The sequence below is a fragment of the Schistocerca nitens genome, chromosome 1 (genome assembly GCF_023898315.1).
Source record: "Schistocerca nitens isolate TAMUIC-IGC-003100 chromosome 1, iqSchNite1.1, whole genome shotgun sequence".
NCBI lineage: Eukaryota > Metazoa > Arthropoda > Insecta > Orthoptera > Acrididae > Schistocerca > Schistocerca nitens.
The window spans coordinates 12,597,371-12,619,965 of record NC_064614.1 but is presented as its reverse complement, the minus strand read 5'-3'; the positions used below and the strand labels follow the sequence as shown (position 1 = coordinate 12,619,965).

The following is a 22,595-nucleotide window of genomic DNA, read 5'->3' as shown; positions in this document are numbered from 1 at the left end:
TGCTTAAAGGCGTAAAGAAGTTTTGCTATTTGGGGAGCAAAATAACTGATGATGGTCGAAGTTGAGAGGATATAAAATGTAGACTGGTAATGGCAAGGAAAGCGTTTTTGAAGAAGAGAAATTTGTTAACATCGAGTATAGATTTAAGTGTCAGGAAATCGTTTCTGAAAGTATTTGTATGGAGTGTAGCCATTTATGGAAGTGAAACATAGACGATAAATAGTTTGGACAAGAAGAGAATAGAAGCTTTCGAAATGTGGTGCTACAGAAGAATGCTGAAGATTACATGGGTAGATCACATAACTAATGAGGAGATATTGAATAGAATTTGGGACAAGAGGAGTTTGTGACACAACTTGACTAGAAGAAGGGATCGGTTGGTAGGGCATATTCTGAGGCATCAGGGGACACGAATTTAGTATTGGAGGGCAGCGTGGAAGGTAAAAATCGTAGAGGGAGACCAAGAGATGAATACACTAAGCAGATTCAGAAGGATGTAGGTTGCAGTAGGTACTGGGAGATGAAGAAGCTTGCACAGGATAGGGTAGCATGGAGAGCTGCATCAAACCAGTCTCAGGACTGAAGACCACAACAACAACATAGTCAGTTTCCTTGGGCGGAACATCTTCTGTCCATAAATCAGCACGGATTTAGAAAGCATCGCTCGTGAGAAACTCAGCTAGCCCTTTTTTCACCTGATATCTTGCAAAACGTGGATCAAGGGCAACAGGTAGATTTTTAGATTTCCGGAAAGCATTTGACGCGTGCCCGCCTGCAGATAGGTGCAAAATTACGGAATTAGTTCCCTGATACGTCAGTGCCTCGGAGAATTCTTAAGTAGCAGTTCTCCTCAATGACCTTAACAACAGTATTGACAATCAGAGAAGAAGCGAGTGAATCTAAACTCTGGATGTTTATTGATGTTTCTGGGGCGTTTACTTTCTGTATATCCCCCTGCAGCTGAGTCAGGTCATTGCTCCTGCCTCGGGGTAGGCGTTGGCACGCCGACAGGGCGAACACCCAAGGTCAGCCATTTGGCGGCAACGCCCGCCTCAGGTATTTCCACTGTGCCACGTCAGCGTTTACCTTTTCTCTTCCCGGGATTCATCTCGTCACAGCCAACAGTCAAGGCCACTCTCTGGCAGCCAGGCACGGAAGTAGGTAGAGTTTGGCGTATCTTAATGCACTGTGGTACAGCTGCAGATATTCGCGATGTACACTCGTCTAAATGATAAGGTGGATAACGTCCGTATCTCTGTGACGGCGAAGTTGTGTACAGGGATGTGGAGTCGTTAGAAGCAAAATCCAGACACACTTCCAACTATCAGTACCTGGTGAGAAGACTGGCTGCTGAGCCACAAAACATGGATAATTACAATACTGGCCATTAAAATAGCTACACCATGAAGAAATGCAGATGATAAACAGGTATTCATTGGACAAATATATTACATTAGAACTGACATGTGATTACATTTTCACGAAATTTGGGTGCATACATCCTGAGAAATCAGTGCCCAGAACAACCACCTCTGGCCGTAATAACGGCCTTGATACGTCTGGGCATTGAGTCAAACAGAGCTTGGATGGCGTGTACAGGTACAGCTGCCCATGCAGCTTCAACACGATACCACAGATCCTCAAGAGTAGTGACTGGCGTACTGTGACGAGCCAGTTGCTCGGCTACCATTGACCAGACGTTTTCAATTGGCGAGAGATCTGGAGAATGTGCTGGCCAGGGCAGCAGTTGAACATTTTCTGTATCCAGAAACGCCCGTACAGGAACTGCGACATGCGGTCGTGCATTATCCTGCTGAAATGGAGGGTTTCGCAGGGATCGAATGAAGGGTAGAGCCACGGGTCGTAACACATCTGAAATGCAACGTCCACTGTTCAAAGTGCCGTCAATGCGAACAAGAGGTAACCGAGACGTGTAACCAATGGCACCCCATACCATCACGCCGGGTGATACGCCAGTATGGCGATGACGAATACACGCTTCCAATGTTCGTTCACCGCGATGTCGTCAAACACGGATGTGAACATCGTGATGCTGTAAACATAACCTGGATTCATCCGAGAAAATGACGTTTTGCCATTCGTGCACCCAGGTTCGTCGATGAATACACCACCGCAGGCGCTCCTGTCTGTGATGGAGCGACAAGGGTAACCGCAGCCATGGTCTCCGATCTGATAGTCCATGCTGCTGCAAACGTCGTTGAACTGTTCGTGCAGATGGTTGTAATCTTGCAAACGTCCCCATCTGTTGACTCAGGGATCGAGACGTGGCTGCACGATCCGTTACAGCCATGCGGATAAGATGCCTGTCATCTCGACTGCTAGTGATACGAGGCCGTTGGGATGCAGCACGGCGTTCCGTATTACCCTCCTGAACCCACCGATTCCATATTCTGCTAACAGTCATTGGATCTCGACCAACGCGAGCTGCAATGTCGCGATACGATAAACCACAATCGCGATAGACTACAATCCGACCTTTACCAAAGTCGGAAACGTGATGGTACGCATTTCCCCTCCTTACACGAGGCATCACAACAGCGTTTTACCATGCAACGCCGGTCAACTGCTGTTTGTGTAAGGGAAATCGGTTGGAAACTTTCCTCATGTCAGCACGTTGTAGGTGTCGCCACCGGCGCCAACCTTGTGTGAATGTTCTGAAAAATTAATCATTTACATATCACAGCATCTTCTTCCTGTCTGTTAAATTTCGCTTATGTATCACGTCATCTTCGTGGTGTAGCAATTTTAATGGACAGTAGTGTAGTATTATTTATGTATTTCGACATAGTCTCCTTTTAGACTCATACACTTCGTCCAACACTGTTCTAATTTCTTGATCCCTTCCGAATAATAGGAATTGTCCAAGTCTGCAAAATAGCGATTAGTTGCTGCAGTCACCTCCTCGTTTGAATAAAATCTTTGTCCCACCAGCCATTTCTTCAAATTGGGGAACAAATATTACTCCGAGGGAGCCAAGTCTGGAGAATAGGGGGGATATGAAACGAGGTGGAATCGTATTTCCAATAATATTTCGCCCACAACTGCTGAGGTGTGTGCTGGTGCATTGTTGTGATGGAAAAGGACCTTTTTGCTGTCCAGTCGCCGGCGTCTTTCTTGCAGCTCGGTTTTCAAACGGTCCAATAACGATGAATCATATGCACCTGTAATATGCACCCTTTTCCAGATAGTCGATGAGGGTTATCCCTTGCAAATCCCAAAAGACAGTCGCCATAACCTTTCCGGCCAAAGGAATGGTCTTCGCCTTTTTTTGGTGTAGATTCTCCCTTGGCGACCCATTGTTTAGATTGTTGTTTGGTCTCAGGAGTATACTAATGTATCCATGTTTCATTAACAGTGACGAAACGAAGTGCGGATTCTTCCTGAACAGCTGCAAACCATCCTTGCGACACTTCACACGATTCCGTTTTTGGTCAAGCGTGAGCAATCGCGGAACCCATCCTGCTGATAGCTTTCTGATGTCCAAATGTTTATGCAAAATATTATGTACCCGTTCATTCGAGATGCCCACAGCACTAGCAATCTCACGCATCTTAACTCTTCTGTCGTGCATCACCATATCATGGATTTTTTCAATGATTTCTGGAGTCGTAACCTCCACAGGGCGTCCAGAACGTTCAGCATCACTTGTGCCCATATGGCCACTCCGAAAATTTTGAAACCATTTATAAACTGTTCTAATCGAAGGTACAGATTCACCGTAATGTTTATCAAGCTTCTCTTAAGTCTCCTGAGGCGTTTTGCCTTTCATAAAGTAATGTTTAATCACCACACGAAATTCTTTTTCGTCCATTTTTGGACAATCACTCGACTTCCTTGATTCACACGAATGCCAAACACAAAGAAATTGACCAATGTGGCTGAAACTTGGTGTGCGTTCTTTCCAAAGATGCTACTAACTAAACATGACCGATACGCGCCGGTGGTGCCATCTCTCGGACTTTGAACGTACTTTCTAAACGGCCCTCGTATATGGTAATGCGCCTAAATAGACGAAAGCATTCGATACCGCTTGACCACACAGTCGGCAATCAGTCACAATATTCAAGTATCTAGAGTTTCTGCCCAGATGATTCGTGGCGAAACCACAGAAATCTAACGTGGGGAAAGCGGATGCCAGTCTCACGTTTATTGGAAGAGTCCAAAAGAAGAGCAATTCGTGCGTGAAACACGTCGCTCGCAAAACCGTCATTAGGGATTACTCTTGAGAGGTGTTAGGGGATCGGGGCAATTCCTGAGTCGGATTAAAGGAAGAGATGAAAAGCTACTCGATTCGGCACTGGTTTCTGTAGTCACTGTCACAGAAAAGATCAGCGAACTGTAGACGTGATGCGCTATAGGAGAGACGTTGTGCATCACGGACAGTGGTACAAAATTTCGAGAGCTCACGTTACAGTACGAATGAACAAACACACTTTGCTTCTTCCTTCTTCCAACGCACTATCTCGCTTAATGAGCATGACGCTAAAATGAGAGAAATTTGGGCCAGTGTAGAAGGGTATCGCCATTCTTTCTTCCCGCGCGTAGAATAAGAATGGGGAAGAGAGAAATAATGATGGAATAGGAAAGAAGGAAATGATACCTGTGCATTATCCACCCTCCGCCACAAACACAGTATGTTGCCTTGCAAAGCGCACATCTACATGTCGTTCGCTTTCTTCGAAAGGTGGGGGAGTAGGAATAACATAATGTGGCCTTAACTGAGACGGAACGTATCACATGCTAGAGCCTCATTCAAGTGGACAGGGCAGCAGAAGCGCGAGACTTGTGTTCGAAGAAGGCTGCGACGTAGCGGGCGGAAATGCGTGGGCGTCGCGACGCAGAGCACGTCACGTCGCGTCTAGAGCCTCGCTTCCAGCGCTGACCAACGTCCGGGACGAGAATAGCGCAAATCTGCGTAGGTGTGCCAATGGAGGATCTTGCTGCGGCGCACCATCATTACAGTAACACATCGCAAAAACACCAACAGCGGCTCCACATCAGCAGAACGCTTTCCACACCGTCAACAGGCGGTAGCCCACGCAGTACGAAAGACGAGTGCGCATGCGCGCGAATTTATTGTGTGCCTGATGCAATCAGAACTTATCGATCGATCGCGGTATCGCCATCCTAGTTCGTGATGCCGTGTTACTTGATTTCAGTAAGGCATTTGACACCGTCCCGCATTGCTGGCCGATGTGGCCGAGCGGTTCTAGACGCTTCAGTCTGGAACCGCGCGACCGCTACGGTCGCAGGTTCGAATCCTGCCTCGGGCATGGATGTGTGTGATGTCGTTAGGTTTAAGTAGTTCTAAGTTCTGGGGGACTGATGACATTATATGTTAAGTCCCATGGTGGTCAGAGCCATTTTTTGAACCGTCACGCATTGCCGTTTAATGAAAAAAAAAAAAAAAAATACGAGCTTACGGAGTATCGGAGCAGACCTACGACTGGATTCAAGACGTTTTGCGGACAGAACTCAACACGTCGCTCTTAACGGAACTAAATCGACAGATGTAAAGGTGATATTGTGAGTACCACAGGAAAATGTGATAAGACCGTTTCTGTTTACAACATATATAAATTATCTATTAGAAAGCGTCGGATGCTCTTTAAGGCTCTTCGCAAATGATGCAGTTGTCTATACCAAAGCAGCAACGCCAGAAGATAGTAAGAATTTGCGGAAATACCTGCAGAGAATTGATGAATGGTGCAGTCTCTGGCAGTTGACCCTGAACATAAATAAATGTAACACACTGCGCTAACATAGGAAAAGAAATCCACTACTGTACAGCTACACTACTGACGACAAACAGCTGGAGACAGCGTCTGCAGTAAAATATCTAGGCGTAACTATCCAGAGCGACCTTAAGTGGAATGACCACATAAAACCGTGGGAAAAGCAGACACCAGACTCAGATTCATAGGAAGAATCTTAAGGAAATGTAACTCATCCACGAAAGGATTGGCTTATAACGCGCTTATTCGCCCGATTCCTGAGTATTGTTCATCTATCTGAGATCACTATCAGGTAGGACTGATAGAGCAGATAAGGAAGATCCAGCGAAGAGCGGCGCGTTTCGTCACAGGGTCGTTTAGCTGGCGAGAGAGCGTTACGGAGAGATGCTAAACAAACTCCACTGGCAGACGTTACAAGAGAGGCGTTGTGCATCACGGACAGATTTACTATTGAAATTTCGGGACAGCACTTTTCAGAAGGAGTCGGGGACAACACATCACTCACAGATCTCGCGTATTGACCACGAGGAGAAAATTCGAGAAATTAGAGCCAATACAGAGGTTTACCGACAATCATTCTTCCCACGCACTATTCGCGATTCGAACGGAGCTGAAGGGATCAGTTAGTGGTACCGAAAGTACCCTCCGCCAGACATCATTAGGTGACTTGCGGAGTGTGATCTAGGTGTAGACGTAGAAATGGACAAGTCCAATTCTTTCTTCCACCATCTGCGAGACACGACGAAGTTCTCGAAGGCTGCGCGTCCAGTGGAGCGCAGCTGTACGATTTTCAGTCACTCGAAATCGTACGACACACCATCATCGTTCCCGATACGCACATAGCAATCGATGCTCTCATACTGCGTAAACATCCTTCGTACACCTTCTTGCGTATACATGCGACGTACTGGAATTTTAAGCGCAGGTATGCAACCTTTCAGTTGTTTGCAATGAGGACAGGAGAGTTCAATAGCGTAATTTGCGAATGCAGATCTTTGTGGGACTAAGGAGATTTAAAACATGAGTATCTCTGCCATGGCCGACGAAGAGTCGAATGGCGGAGATTTCGTCCGAAAAGAAAACACACAGTACGTGTTGCTGAAACAACCTCTAAATTGGAACAATAACTGGAGCGCTAGTCGACTAACACATGGGGGTAGCTTTTCTGTGAAGTCAGGAAACTAGGAGAGACTTAGCGGTAGAAATGAAGCTGCTACAAAGGGTTATGGATCGTGCTTGGATAGCTCACTTGGAAAGAACGTCGGCAACGTAAGGCAGGTATCCGAGTTCGAATTTCGATCTGGCAATCAGTTATAAGCTATATTTATTTATTTTAATTATTTATGTATGGCTTTCTGACGCATTGAAAAAGGTACATATAATGTAGAGCATAATATTTACAATATAAAATCTTATAAATAAAGATTTGGCAGCCGCGCGGTGTAACCGCGTGGTCTTCGGCTTCTTGTCACGGTTCGCGCGGGAGGCTCGAGTCCTCCCTCGGGCATGGGTGTGTGTGTTGTCCTTTGCGTAAGTTAGGTTAAGTTACATTAATTTTTGTGTAAGCCTAGGGACCGATGACATCAGCAGTTTGGTCCCCTAGTCCTTACCACAAATTTCCAATTTCCAAACGTTTGGTGCCTTTATGTGGCCTATCGGTTTTGGAGTTGCCAGTAGAAAGTCTTCTTGTGTATTATCGTATGATCTTGTGGGGCATTCTTCTGTGATGCGTATGACGGTTTGTGGCTCTCCGTAATCACAAAGTGGGGTTGGTTGCTTACTCCATTTGTGTAAAAAATGTGGACATCTGCCGCGTTGGTTTCAAATTCTGATTAGCAATGACCATGTTTTGCTTGGCAAGTCAAATACTGATGGCTTCTTTTTGATACGCGGCATATTATTATTTTGTGCTTCCAGTCCATTCTTGAGTTCATGCGTTGGCAATGTTGAACTCATCTTCCACAGCTATCTCGGTTATTATTATCGATGGTCATCCAGAGCGGAGTCGACATCTTGGCCTATTGATAGATTTTTAAGTACACATGAGCTTTTTATGCTCCGTTCTGCAAGTGTTGATTTGATAACGCTAGCAATCATTCTGATGGCGATATTTAGTTTGATCCTTAAGTTTTGAGCATGTGAGCTGTTTAGTTAAACTGGTGCACAATATTCAGCGATTTCGGAGGGAAGACCCAGAGAAGGAGAACGTAGGGTGCATTTCGATGCTTTATAGGTTGTACCGCATAGGTTTTTGAATCTATAAAAAGTTTTTCAATAACAGAAATGTTTCGAAAGGGAATTTTATTACATTTATTGACATAATTTTTCCGTTTCCTGCCCCATCTTCCCCAGACTGAGCAACTGTTTCGTCTCTAATGACCTCGTCGTCGACGGGACTTTAGACACACAATCTGCAGTTCCTCTCTACAAAGCTGTGCCTTTATAACTGTCTAATGTCACTTTCAGAAAACCTCATGGTATCTTGATGCAGGCGCTGGATACTGAAACATCCCTTGCATTTCGCCTCTACTAAAAACGTGCGTCGATTATCGTGAGCAAAACAGTTATTTTGTAAAGCAATTCTCGTATAGTATGCTCTCGTAACGTCCCCGCTTTAAAATAAATTACGTAGTCTTTCAACAATGCCTGAACTATCACCAGTGATTGTTGCCCGTAATGCCTTCTTTATCAGTTATTGCGTTATGAACCATGTGTATACATTTCACAATAACATCAGGATATTCACCTATTCCTTCATCCTTTTACATCGTTTCAATTTTCGCCCGAAGAACAAGGGAAAATTAGCCTTTAAAGCCCAGTGGACGATGTGGTCTTTAGAGACTCAGCCTTCACCTAAGCGAAAGAGAATTGACGGAAGGGAATAAGTCCATTCTGCCATCTCTTAAATACTCTATAGTTTAATAGTTAATACGCGAGCCATGAACAAGACCAAATCGGACAACTCTGAGGCTAATAGTACCGTACAACACTTAATTCGTCGCCAGCGTTCTTTTTCTATCCTGGGAAAACATGCTTCTGTGCTCATTTATGGTACAAGTGGAGCTAATGCACTCGCAAATTGTATATAGCACTGTATAGTAACTCAACTGGGGCCTAGGACCTTGTCGCATTTTAGCGAATAAAGCTGTTCTTCACACTAGTGCTACACTAGTGACACACATGTCAGCAGAGGTACGGCTGTTAACAGCAACATTCCTTGATTCACCTTTGCTCCCGTGCCACCTTCATGGTCATTCACAGCGCAAACAGAAGACTGCGCTGTAGATATAACTCCATTCGAAAATGCTACAACATATTCCACAAACATAGTTACTTACCACTTTCCTGTCTTTTGCTTTGAAGATGATGTCATAACTGTATTTTAACGACTTACTTGTGCTACGTTAAGTACAGACAAACGCTCCCTTCTTTAGTCCCGGTCGTTCTTTTCATTTTTTTAAATTTTGTGTTCCAGATTCCTAAAAGTGTGTTTCCAGGTCACCGTCAAAGTCCGTATAATAAACAGCAGCTTAGATAGTCCGGTCAGCTTATCGAACAGAATGATATTTTTCTCAGCGTAGCCACTTGCGTCATCAGCTTTTTGAGTTTTCTTTCTGTTTTTGTTTTTTAAAGTCTTTGGTCTTTCGAGTGGTTTGATGCTTTCCGGAACGTCTACCTGTCTAGAATTAAACTTTTCACCTTTACGTAATTACTAACCAACATCCTCTACAAACAATTTTGTCCGTTCATACTCCGTTGCCCGCATCTCGTGGTCGTGCGGTAGCGTTCTCGCTTCCCACGCCCGGGTTCCCGGGTTCGATTCCCGGCGGGGTCAGGGATTTTCTCTGCCTCGTGATGGCTGGGTGTTGGGTGCTGTCCTTAGGTTAGTTAGGTTTAAGTAGTTCTAAGTTCTAGGGGACTTATGACCACAGCAGTTGAGTCCCATAGTGCTCAGAGCCATTTGAGCCATACTCCGTATTTTTCACCTCTCTTGCTTTTTGCTTATCTGCCCCTCCTTGATTCCGTACCAGATGTCCCACTAACGTGTCCCTTCATCTAGTAAAGAAGTTTCATAGATTCATGTCCTCACCTGTAACTTTCGGTATTTGATGATTTGATAACTTACCTGCGCATTTAATTTCTGACATCCTCCGGTATCAGCACCTCTCAAATCCGTCCTCTGTGTTCTTTTCCGGATTCGCAATGCTTCATGTTTCACTTCCATACAATTCTGTCTTCAAGACAAAATTTCAGGAACTTCTTCATAGTTATTATATCAATATCTGATACAAGTGAAGCTCTTTTACTGATGAAAGCTTTACCTGCCTTTGACTTACATCACACTTGCTGCGGCGATGCTTTGTAATTCGCTTCCAGTAGGGGAGAATTCTTTCACTTTCTTTATTTTTTAAATTTTTTTAATCGGTTTATGTGTCGTTCATCAAGTTCGTTTTTGCTTTGTTTACCCGTAAGCCTTACGTGTGCTCCTTATGCCGACCATTCGTTTCAAGAGGTATTCTAAGTCATCCTTGCATTCTATATCTGCATCTGCGCAAGCTAGCTAACGGTATACGGAAGAGAATGTCGATATTCCGCACTTCGTCGTTGTATTCGCGAATGGCGGGTGCGAGGAATAACACTCGGTAAAGCGCCATATGAGCTGTATTTCTCGGCTCTTCCCCGTGTGATCATCTCGAGACACCTGTATAGAAGGAAAATGTGTTTGACCGCCAGTTTCCGCAAAGTTCTCTCTCGAAATATCTGTACTAAACCTCTCCGCGATGCACCCCGCCCCTCTTGCAACGCGTGCCGTTGGAGGTCCATAATGATCTTGCACCGACTATACGATCCCGTGACGCAAAGCGCCGCTGTTCGTTGGATCCTCTCTATCTTTCCAAATGATCCTACTTCGTGAGAGTCCCTGAGGAACAATACTCAAGAATCGGTGTAACGAATGTTTTGTATTCCACCGCTTTGGTGGGTGAAGTACATTTCTTTACTATTCTGTCAATGAATCTCAGCCTGACATATGCTTTTCCTACTGTCTGTTTTATGTGGTCATCCCACTTGAGATCGCTCTGGCTGGTTACTCGTAGGTGTTTTACGCTAGTTAGAGTTTCCAGCAACTCGTCGCCATTAGTCTGTCGAAAAGTGTTGGATTTATTTCTGATTTTATGCCAAATACGCTAAATTAATTTACTACCTGTCTCTGTACCACTCATCGATCCTCTGCAGCTTTTTCTGCATTTCGCTACCGTCTTCTGACTTTGCTACCTTACGACAACTGCATCATCTCTAACTGGCTCGTGAAGCTTCCAATGTTATCCACCATATTGTTTACACATATTGTAAACAGTAACGATCCTATCACATTTCCTGTACATCTCTCGATTTCGTCTCGTTAAGGAGGAGGTCTTGAACTCTGTCTGCAACGAATTCCTGAATCCAATCACGAATCTGTTCCGATGTGCGGTAAGCTCGTATTTTCTTCATTAAACGCCAGCACGGAACTCTATCAAAAGTGAAGGAACACAGCATCAACGTGGGTGTCGATGCCTACGGCGATCTGGATGTGATGAACGAACTGAGCGAGCTGAGTTTCGTAATATCTTATTTTGCGGAATCCATTTTGGTTTCTATAGATAAGATTTTCGTTGTCCAAAAGCGTCATAATACGTGAGCGTAAATCATGATCCATAATTCTACAACAGACTGGCGTCTGCGGTATAGGTCTATAATTACGAGCACCTATTCTATGAGCCTTATTGAAAACGACAGTGATCTTCACTTTTTCCCAGTCGCTAGGTAGCTACATCTACATCTGCACGCTGCAAGCCATCTTGCGGTATGTGTCGGAGGGTACTTGTGTACCACTGTCAATTCCCCCCCTCCCCCCCCACCCCCTCCCCTTCTCCAGTTCCAGTCGCGAATAGTTTGCGGGAAGACGGATTTCTGGAAAGCCTTCGTGTGGCCTCGAATCTCTCTAATTTTATCTTCATGGTCTTTTCGCAAGATACACGTAGGAGGAAACAGTATCTTAATTGGTTCTTCTAGGAATGTACACGCTCAGAATTTTAATAGTACACCACACCGTGCTGCAGGACGCCTCTCTTACAGCGTCTGCAAGTGGAGTTGCCTAAGAATCTCTTAAATTGACCTGTAACCGAACGCGCTACTCTTTTTTGGATCTTTTCTATTTCCTCTATCAATCTTATCTGGTACGGGTCCCATACTGATAAGCAATATTCAAATACTGGTCGAACGAGTATTTTGTAAGCTAGGGGCTACTTTTCCTGAGGATTCATCCAACCAATTTCAGTTTGGCATCTGCCATTCCTACAATTAGTTTTATGTGGTCGCTCTACTTTAAATCGCTCTCTATGCATACCCCTAGATATTTTATGGAAGTAACTGCTTCCAGTGACCGTTCTGCAATTGTGTAATCATACAATACGGGTCTTTCTCTCTATGAATACGCAATACTTTACATTTGTTTCTGTTGAAGGTCAACTGCCAGTTCCTGCACCAAGCATCGACCCTTTGACGTCTTCCTGCATTTCGCCACACTTTCTCAGCGTTGTGACTTCTCCATATGCAACAGCGTCATCAGCGAAAAGCCTCGCGGAATTTCCGATGTTGTCTACTACGTCATTTGCATATGTTGTGAAAATGAATGAACCTATAACACTCCCTTGAGGCACGCCCGAAGTCACTTTTACCTCTGAAAACTTCTCTCCATTCAGAATGACAAGCTGTGTTTTGTTTGTTAGAAACTCCTCAATCCAATCTCACAGTTGGTCAGATATTCTGTATATATTTTCTTCGTGAGGTGGCAGTGCGAAGCTGTACCGAATGCTTTACGCAAGTCAAGAAACACAGCATCTACCTGGTCGCCGGTATCTACCGCCTTCTGGCTCTTCGTTTGCTCTACCGACCAATGGGAAACTACTGCAAGACAGGGACCAAGTTCTTTCGGGTACGATCTGATGGGCACGTCATTCGATCACGATACTTTTCCACTATTAAGCGACTGTAGTTGCTTTATCTATTGCTCGATCACTTTTGTAGGACTCTGCCATTTCCAAGTTCGTGCGGTGACTGGAAGTATGTCCGGCCCCGGTAGCTGAGTGGTCAGCGTGACAGAATGACAATCCTAAGGTCCCGGGTTCGATTCCCGGCTGGGTCGGCGAATTTCTCCGCTCAGGGACTGGGTGTTGTGTTGTCCTAATCATCATCATTTCATCCCCATCGACGCGCAGGTCGCCGAAGTGGCGTCAAATCGAAAGACCTGCACCAGGCGAACGGTCTACCCGACGGGAGGCCCTCGTCACACGACATTTCATTTACTGGAAGTATGATCTGCATTACTACCTTCCGCGGTGATATAGTCTCGGAAGACCTAATTCAGTGTTTCTACCCTCTCTCCTTCATCTTCTGCTCCGATGCCAGTATGATCCCTAGGAAACTGAGCAGATGATTTCGATCCGCTTACTAACGTAACGTGAGACTAAAACTTCTTAGGGTTATTAGATAAGTTGGAAATTTTTTACTTTCATATTCATTAAATGCTTCTCACATTGCTCCTCTTAAACTCGTTTTCGATTCGCCCGGCTTCTGTTTGTCACCTAGATCTTTGACTTCGCTTACGTCTGTGATGAATGCTCTCTCTGAATTCGTAACAACTTCCCAGCACGGCTGTTGAACAATAGTGGGTTTTCTGTCCCTTAAAATCTCGCTCGGCTCATACCGGTTTGAGGCGTATTGAGCATTACTTTTCATGTTTGTCGGTCTGTGCTCGACGTCTTCATTCACAGAACTGAATATTTGACATTGAGTACTCTAATACTTTTTAATTTGTATCCTATAATATTTCCTGATTAAACATATTTTCCTATCTTTCTTAACATTTCTTGTAAAACCTATAGTCATTCATGCTATCACACCCTTATAATCACTTATCTCCTCCATGTTAGCTGATTCTAAAAGTTGAAGTCTCCTTATTGGTACGAAGGCCTAATACTGTCTCTCACTAGCTGGTTTACTAACTACCAGCTGAAATAAATTTTCGGACAAGACACTCAGAATGAAGTTACACGAATCCCTGTCTCTGGCACCAGTTTTGATCATATGACTCTCCCATTCTGTAGCTGTCTGCTGAAGTCTTTCTCCATAGTAATAGCATTGTCACGAAACTTATGATTTCTTCTAGTTTTATCTGGAGTGCTCACCCTCTACAGCTCCTGGCGCTTGACGCTTAACTTCACTCCGATTATTTAATATTCGGAATTCGTAAGAACATCACTGGATACTTTCGAATTCTTTACGGCAATAAATATGCCGCCGCTATTGGCATCTAATGTATCTTTCCGATATACAGGAGGAATGGTAAATGTTCATAACTATGACAAGAACGACCATCGAAGCCAAAAGATCTAGGACATACGTGCTTTAGAATGCATACCTCAAGAGTTGTGAGCACTTCTTCATCTTCAATACTGTGAAACAAATCTCTTCTACTGCAGCTCTCCTTTCCATATTTTGAGAGGTGGTAATATAGACCAAAACCATAACAAAATGTCCAGTAAATATGGGCTCTAAAGTGCACACCTTAAGAGGTATGGGCACTTGTTCGTCTTCACTACTGTTTAACGCATTTCTAAAAGAGATGCTCATAACTCTTAAGTTATGCATTTTAGAGTGCATGTTTAGTAGGCAGTTTTTATTGCTTTGATCCGCAGCACCTCCTCCCACAATATAGAAAGCAAAGACTTTCGGCAGAAGAGATCGAAGTATCGAGGATTGAGAAGTGCTCAGAGCTCTTAATTTATGCATGAATATTTAACTTTTTTGCTTCGAATGAGCTACAATTTGATGTCGGTCGCACCCAGTGTCTTGAGTATCCTCTGACAGGGCGTTTTCCACGTCTCGGACGAGGCCGCCAGCAAATATGCCTTGTGCACACTGGCACTCTTTCCCGACCTGCCTGTTGTTTTCCTGAGGAGATCCCTTACCCGCCTAACGTTGAAGCTCCCAGTGACCAGCATACCGGTCTTCAAAGCTTGTCCTGACGTTGCAGGAAAACCAGCCACTGGCACAACATAGCAGACAGCCAGTGCTGGCCTTGTTGTGTTATCAACACTGGGTACCACCTCGTACTGTACCTGTTGCTAAGGCGTCCGCGGGCAGGCCTCTTGCCAGAAAGGCCGTGTTTGACTGCGAACATTAGCACGGGTACTGTGCCCCTATCACTTTAATTCTTTTTCAGAAATGTTCTTTCATTTCCTTCATTATTCCCTCACGAACAAGTTGAACAGCAGTCGTAAGAAGCTGCAGCGATGCCTTGCTCCCATCTGGACACGTACTTGTCTTTGTTTGAACTTCCACATTCATTAGTTCAAATGGCTCTGAGCACTATGGGACTCAACTGCTGTGGTCATAAGTCCCCTAGAACTTAGAACTACTTAAACCTAACTAACCTAAGGACATCACACACATCCATGCCCGAGGCAGGATTCGAACCTGCGACCGTAGCAGCCGCGCGGTTCCGGACTGCGCGCCTAGAACCGCGAGACCACCGCGGCCGGCACATTCATTAGTCCCACTTGGGTTTTATAGGTGTTATAGATTATTCCTCAATCTCTGTACTTTTGCCCCAATCTTCAAAGGATTCTGAACATCTTAGTCCATCTTACATTCTCGAAAGGTTTGCGTAGATTCCAAAATGCTAGGAAAGTATCCTGATTTGTCTTCGATCTGGCTGCTGTCATTAAGCGCAACGATTTATTTTGCTAATCAAAGTACCTCTGAAAAATGTAATCGGCATATAAAGGTAAACTTTACGCCAAATCTGCCTAGTGACAATGCAAGTAAATCGTTGAAGTTTGACCCCAATACGTACATTGGCAATGCAGGGCATAAATGTGACTATTCAGAAATTATCTTTGGAACAACGTAAGAGCATATGGACTAACAGACCAATTGTGTGATTGGATTGAAGAGTTCATAGATAACAGAACGCAGCATGTCATTCTCAATGGAGAGAAGTCTTCCGAAGTAAGAGTGATTTCAGGTGTGCCGCAGGGGAGTGTCGTAGGACCGTTGCTATTCACAATATACATAAATGACCTTGTGGATGACATCGGAAGTTCACTGAGGCTTTTTGCGGATGTTGCTGTAGTATATCGAGAGCTTGTAACAATGGAAAATAGTACTGAAAAGCAGGAGGATCTGCAACGAATCGACGCATGGTGCAGGGAATGGCAATTGAATCTCAATGTAGACAAGTGTAATATGCTGCGAATACAAAGAAAGAAAGATCCTATATCATTTAGCTACAATATAGCAGGTCAGCAACTGGAAGCAGTTAATTCCGTGAATTATCTGGGATTAGGTATCAGGAGTGATTTGAAATGGAATGATCATATAAAGTTGATCGTCAGTAAAGCAGATGCCAGACTGAGATTCATTGGAAGAATGCAATCCGAAAACAAAGGAAGTAGGTTACAGTACTCTTGTTCGCCCACTGCTTGAATACTGCTCAGCAGTGTGGGATCCGTACCAGATAGGGTTGATAGAAGAGATAGAGGAAATCCAACGGAGAGCAGCGCGCTTCGTTACAGGATCATTTAGTAATCGCGAAAGCGTTACGGAGATGATAGATAAACTCCAGTGGAAGACTCTGCAGGAGAGACGCTCGGTATGGGCTTTTGTTGAAGTTTCGAGAACATACCTTCACCGAGGAGTCAAGCAGTATATTGCTCCCTCCTACGTATATCTCGCGAAGAGACCATGAGAATAAAATCAGAGAGATTAGAGCCCACACAGAGGCATACCGACAATCTTTCTTTCCACGAACAATACGAGACTGGAATAGAAGGGAGAACCGATAGAGGTACTCAAAGTACCCTCCGCCATACACCGTTAGGTGGCTTGCGGAGTATGGATGTAGATGCAGAATCCCGCATTACCTACGTGGAAGGGAATCCGGCGGGAACAGTTTGCGGCTACATATCCCGACCTACAATGATTCGTAAAACAAGGTACTGCGACATATGTAAGGCAGAGATGCGTACTCATAAAATGCAATGCCGCGTTTGCTTTGATACGTTTTATGATTGTGTGAAACGCTAGACGCACTGTTCACGCAAGATATATCATAAAAAATGTTCAAATGTGTCTGAAATCTTATGGGACTTAACTGCGAAGGTCCCTAAGCTTATACACTACTTAACCTAAATTATCCTAAGGACAAACACACACAACCATGCCCGAGGGAGGACTCGAACCTCCGCCGGGACCAGCCTCACAGACCATGACTGCAGCGCCTCATACCGCTCGGCTAATCCCGCGCGGCATATATCATCAATAGCGGACATACGCTAATAGTCACTTCCCGTATTCATAGATTACCGAAAGGTTTTCGGCACTGTGTCATCCGTCTGACTGATATCAAAGGTTAGAGTCTGCTGTGTATCACGTACATTAAATGTATTCACAATGACAATGAAATTTTGTACCGGATCGGGACTCGAACCCGGATTTTCCGCTTATCGCTGGTGGTTGCCTCACCATTGGGCTATCCGTGCATGGATCATGGTCCGACCCAAACTTTCATGTCCCTATATGAGCGTCTTTTTACAGATGGTTGCAGGAGTCGGCTGTTCTATACAGGATATCAATGTGAGTTTCAGAGTTTTTCTACGCCATCTTCAGGCTCCTGACAGACGTGTAGGAAGATTCTACTTCGGTTCTGATCAAAACAGGGGCAGCAATACTGGTATTAGTAGATTTTTGCTATAGCGATCACTTCAACCAACATGGTGAGTGTTCATCAGAGGTGAGCGTATCATCTGGAGTGCCCCAGGGTAGTGTGGCTGGTCCGCTGTTGTTTTCTATCTACATAAATGATCTTTTGGATAGGGTGGATAGCAATGTGCGGCTGTTTATTGGTGATGCTGCGGTGTACGGGAAGGTGTCGTCGTTGAGTGACTGTAGGAGGATACAAGATGACTTGGACAGGATTTGTGATTGGTGTAAAGAATGGCAGCTAGCTCTAAATATAGATAAATATAAATTAATGCAGATGAATAGGTAGAAGAATCCTGTAATGTTTGAATACTCCAATAGTAGTGTGGCGCTTGACACAGTCACGTCGAGTAAATATTTGGGCGTAACACTGCAGAGCGATATGAAGTGGGACAAGCATGTAATGGCAGTTGTGGGGAAGGGGAATAGTCGTCTTCGGTGCATTGGTAGAATTTTGGGAAGATGTGGTTCATCTGTAAAGGAGACCGCTTATAAAACACTAATACGACCTATTCTTGAGTACTGCTCGAGCGTTTGGGATCCCTATCAGGTCGGATTGAGGGAGGACATAGAAGTAATTCAGAGGCGGGCTGCTAGATTTGTTACTGGTAGGTTTGATCATCACGCGAGTGTTACGGAAATGCTTCAGGAACTCGGGTGGGAGTCTCTAGAGGAAAGGAGGCGTTCTTTTCGTGAATCGCTACTGAGGAAATTTAGAGAACCAGCATTTGAGGCTGACTGCAGTACAATTTTACTGCCGCCAACTTACATTTCGCGGAAAGACCACAAAGATAAGATAAGAGAGATTAGGGCTCGTACAGAGGCATATAGGGAGTCATTTTTCCCTCGTTCTGTTTGGGAGTGGAACAGGGAGAGAAGATGCTAGTTGTGGTACGAGGTACCCTCCGCCACGCACCGTATGGTGGATTGCGGAGTATGTATGCAGATGTAGATATGCCGATTGTTCGCAGCTGATGACAGTCGTCAGATGATGGTTGAAGTGATCGCTACAGCAAAAATCTACTAATACCAGTATTGCTGGCCCCTGTTTTGAGCAGAACCGAATTTTGCTACACGTCGTCTGAAGATGGCGCAGTGAAATGCTAAATCTGGTAGCCAGATACAACGAGTTTGGAGATCAGAAGGCTGAAAGGTATTTAACTTGACATACAAACTTCCATATCTCGTCAACCGTGCGTCTACAAGCTGTACTCGTATAGCCATTAGGCATATTCCCGTACTTGCCCGGTGTCGGCGGATAAGTACGATAATGCAGTGCTGTATTATTCTGAATTACGATGCAAAGTTCCTGTCGGAAAAGTTTGTTCAAATGTGTGTGAAATCGTATGGGACTTAACTGCTAAGGTCATCAGTCCCTAAACGTACACACTGCTTAATCCAAATTATCCTAAGGACAAACACACACACACCCATGCCCGAGGGAGGACTCGAACCTCCGCCGAGACCAGCTGCACAGTCCATGACTGCAGCGCCTCATACCGCTCGGCTAATCCCGCGCGGCATATATCATCAATAGCGGACATACGCTAATAGTCACTTCCCGTATTCATAGATTATTGAAAGGTTTTCGGCACTGTGTCATCCGTCTGACTGATATCAAAGGTTAGAGTCTGCTGTGTATCACGTACATTAAATGTATTCACAATGACAATGAAATTTTGTACCGGATCGGGACTCGAACCCGGATTTTCCGCTTATCGCTGGTGGTTGCCTCACCATTGGGCTATCCGTGCATGGATCATGGTCCGACCCAAACTTTCATGTCCCTATATGAGCGTCTTTTTACAGATGGTTGCAGGAGTCGGCTGTTCGATACAGGATATCAATGTGAGTTTCAGAGTTTTTCTACGCCATCTTCAGGCTCCTGACAGACGTGTAGGAAGATTCTACTTCGGTTCTGATCAAAACAGGGGCAGCAATACTGGTATTAGTAGATTTTTGCTATAGCGATCACTTCAACCAACATGGTGAGTGTTCATCAGAGGTGAGCGTATCATCTGGAGTGCCCCAGGGTAGTGTGGCTGGTCCGCTGTTGTTTTCTATCTACATAAATGATCTTTTGGATAGGGTGGATAGCAATGTGCGGCTGTTTATTGGTGATGCTGCGGTGTACGGGAAGGTGTCGTCGTTGAGTGACTGTAGGAGGATACAAGATGACTTGGACAGGATTTGTGATTGGTGTAAAGAATGGCAGCTAGCTCTAAATATAGATAAATATAAATTAATGCAGATGAATAGGTAGAAGAATCCTGTAATGTTTGAATACTCCAATAGTAGTGTGGCGCTTGACACAGTCACGTCGAGTAAATATTTGGGCGTAACACTGCAGAGCGATATGAAGTGGGACAAGCATGTAATGGCAGTTGTGGGGAAGGGGAATAGTCGTCTTCGGTGCATTGGTAGAATTTTGGGAAGATGTGGTTCATCTGTAAAGGAGACCGCTTATAAAACACTAATACGACCTATTCTTGAGTACTGCTCGAGCGTTTGGGATCCCTATCAGGTCGGATTGAGGGAGGACATAGAAGTAATTCAGAGGCGGGCTGGCAGTCTGGAACCGCAAGACCGCTACGGTCGCAGGTTCGAATCCTGCCTCGGGCATGGATGTTTGTGATGTCCTTAGGTTAGTTAGGTTTAACTAGTTCTAAGTTCTAGGGGACTAATGACCTCAGCAGTTGAGTCCCATAGTGCTCAGAGCCAGAGGCGGGCTGCTAGATTTGTTACTGGTAGGTTTGATCATCACGCGAGTGTTACGGAAATGCTTCAGGAACTCGGGTGGGAGTCTCTAGAGGAAAGGAGGCGTTCTTTTCGTGAATCGCTACTGAGGAAATTTAGAGAACCAGCATTTGAGGCTGACTGCAGTACAATTTTACTGCCGCCAACTTACATTTCGCGGAAAGACCACAAAGATAAGATAAGAGAGATTAGGGCTCGTACAGAGGCATATAGGGAGTCATTTTTCCCTCGTTCTGTTTGGGAGTGGAACAGGGAGAGAAGATGCTAGTTGTGGTACGAGGTACCCTCCGCCACGCACCGTATGGTGGATTGCGGAGTATGTATGCAGATGTAGATATGCCGATTGTTCGCAGCTGATGACAGTCGTCAGATGATGGTTGAAGTGATCGCTACAGCAAAAATCTACTAATACCAGTATTGCTGGCCCCTGTTTTGAGCAGAACCGAATTTTGCTACACGTCGTCTGAAGATGGCGCAGTGAAATGCTAAATCTGGTAGCCAGATACAACGAGTTTGGAGATCAGAAGGCTGAAAGGTATTTAACTTGACATACAAACTTCCATATCTCGTCAACCGTGCGTCTACAAGCTGTACTCGTATAGCCATTAGGCATATTCCCGTACTTGCCCGGTGTCGGCGGATAAGTACGATAATGCAGTGCTGTATTATTCTGAATTACGATGCAAAGTTCCTGTCGGAAAAGTTTGTTCAAATGTGTGTGAAATCGTATGGGACTTAACTGCTAAGGTCATCAGTCCCTAAACGTACACACTGCTTAATCCAAATTATCCTAAGGACAAACACACACACACCCATGCCCGAGGGAGGACTCGAACCTCCGCCGAGACCAGCTGCACAGTCCATGACTGCAGCGCCTGAGACCGCTCGGCTAATCCCGCGCGGCTTCCTGTCGGAGTTCCTCAGTGATACGCTATTTATAAACGATCTGGGACAACGCAAAGTCGCAAGTACGACACCACATGGGCAATGACTGATCCACTGTAGCCGTCTGCAGATCTCGAGGTCAGGACCTTAGTCAGTGTATTTCCCTCCCTAAAACCTTTTCCTTTCTCACGTTACGATTGTCTGGTAAGTCGCAGCGGCGCACCTCGTACCACGCCGCGCCTGCCCCTCCCCCCCCCCCCCCCTTCCTGGCTTTCGCTGCTTTCTGCTTTCCTTTTGCAAATCTCAAGGCGAGCGGCGCGAGGCCGCCCACAGCCGGATACCAGCGGCTCCGTATCTGCGCGCGGCTCAAAACCGGTTCTCCGCCAGAACTGACTGAATGGCCGAATGTGTCCCGCGAGTGGAGCGATTATCAAAATACTTGTGCAAAATATTTTGGCTTTCCAGATTACGGCACTGCAGCTAACATTTTTAACCTCGATTGCGAAACAGGCCTGTAGATAAATGTTTACGAAACCGAGAGTATTTCAGACGCTCAGATTAGCTGCAAATAAAACACTGGATTATCATGCGGTGTTTACGAGTATTTACATTGATAAAACATACACCAGCGGTGAGTTCTTCGTTTAAATGTCTATACCAGATTATGTTATGTCATCCAAAATGGACGACCTTCCCCAGAATGGGCTCCCGCAGAAATTTTCACAAGAGGAGGCAAAATTCTGAAATTACCATTTCTGATCTATATGAGTCTGAAAATGTGTTTTTGCCCCAGAAACTAAATTTCTACACAAGCACTGCAGCCGACATAATCGTCTTGAGAGATTTCAGCAACTGCATCCAAATTTAAGATAATTCTCATTTATTGTTCCGCCTCCGTACTCTTACATGTGCTTCTTAGTAGGCAAGAAGGGCAGCTGACGCAATTATTTAGTTCTACTTTGTTTTAGATCTGAAGATGTTCCAGAGGGATCGTCACATGTAATCTAATTAAAAATGTGCAACTGAGACGGAACAATAAATGAAAATTATCTTAAAAGTGCACGAAGCTTATTACACATCAAACGAATGTTAGTGTTTTTAAGATAGATTACTTTAATACCAAAATGGTAAGAATAATCAGCTTTATATGCAAAGTAGTTTTTTTATTACTAGTGTCAATATTGATTCCACCTTTTTGATTCAACGATCTCAAATTTCATCCTCATATGATTAAATCCAGGGTATATTACAAGTCATGAAATAAAGTTAGTAAATATTTACAGAAAATTATATTTGTAGCCTCATAATGAGTCATGAAGCGAAAATTTAAAATCTGAAACAGAAAGAGTCAGTACGATTGAGAAAATCTTGTTGGCTATCACCAAAAGTATC

At 44.6% G+C, this 22,595-nt stretch overlaps 1 protein-coding gene across 1 annotated transcript in view; it reads left to right on the top strand.

Moving 5' to 3' along the window:
• Positions 1-22,595, top strand: part of LOC126240514 (5-phosphohydroxy-L-lysine phospho-lyase-like) — a 151,522-nt gene that overhangs the window by 45,763 nt on the left and 83,164 nt on the right. The window lies entirely within an intron of this gene.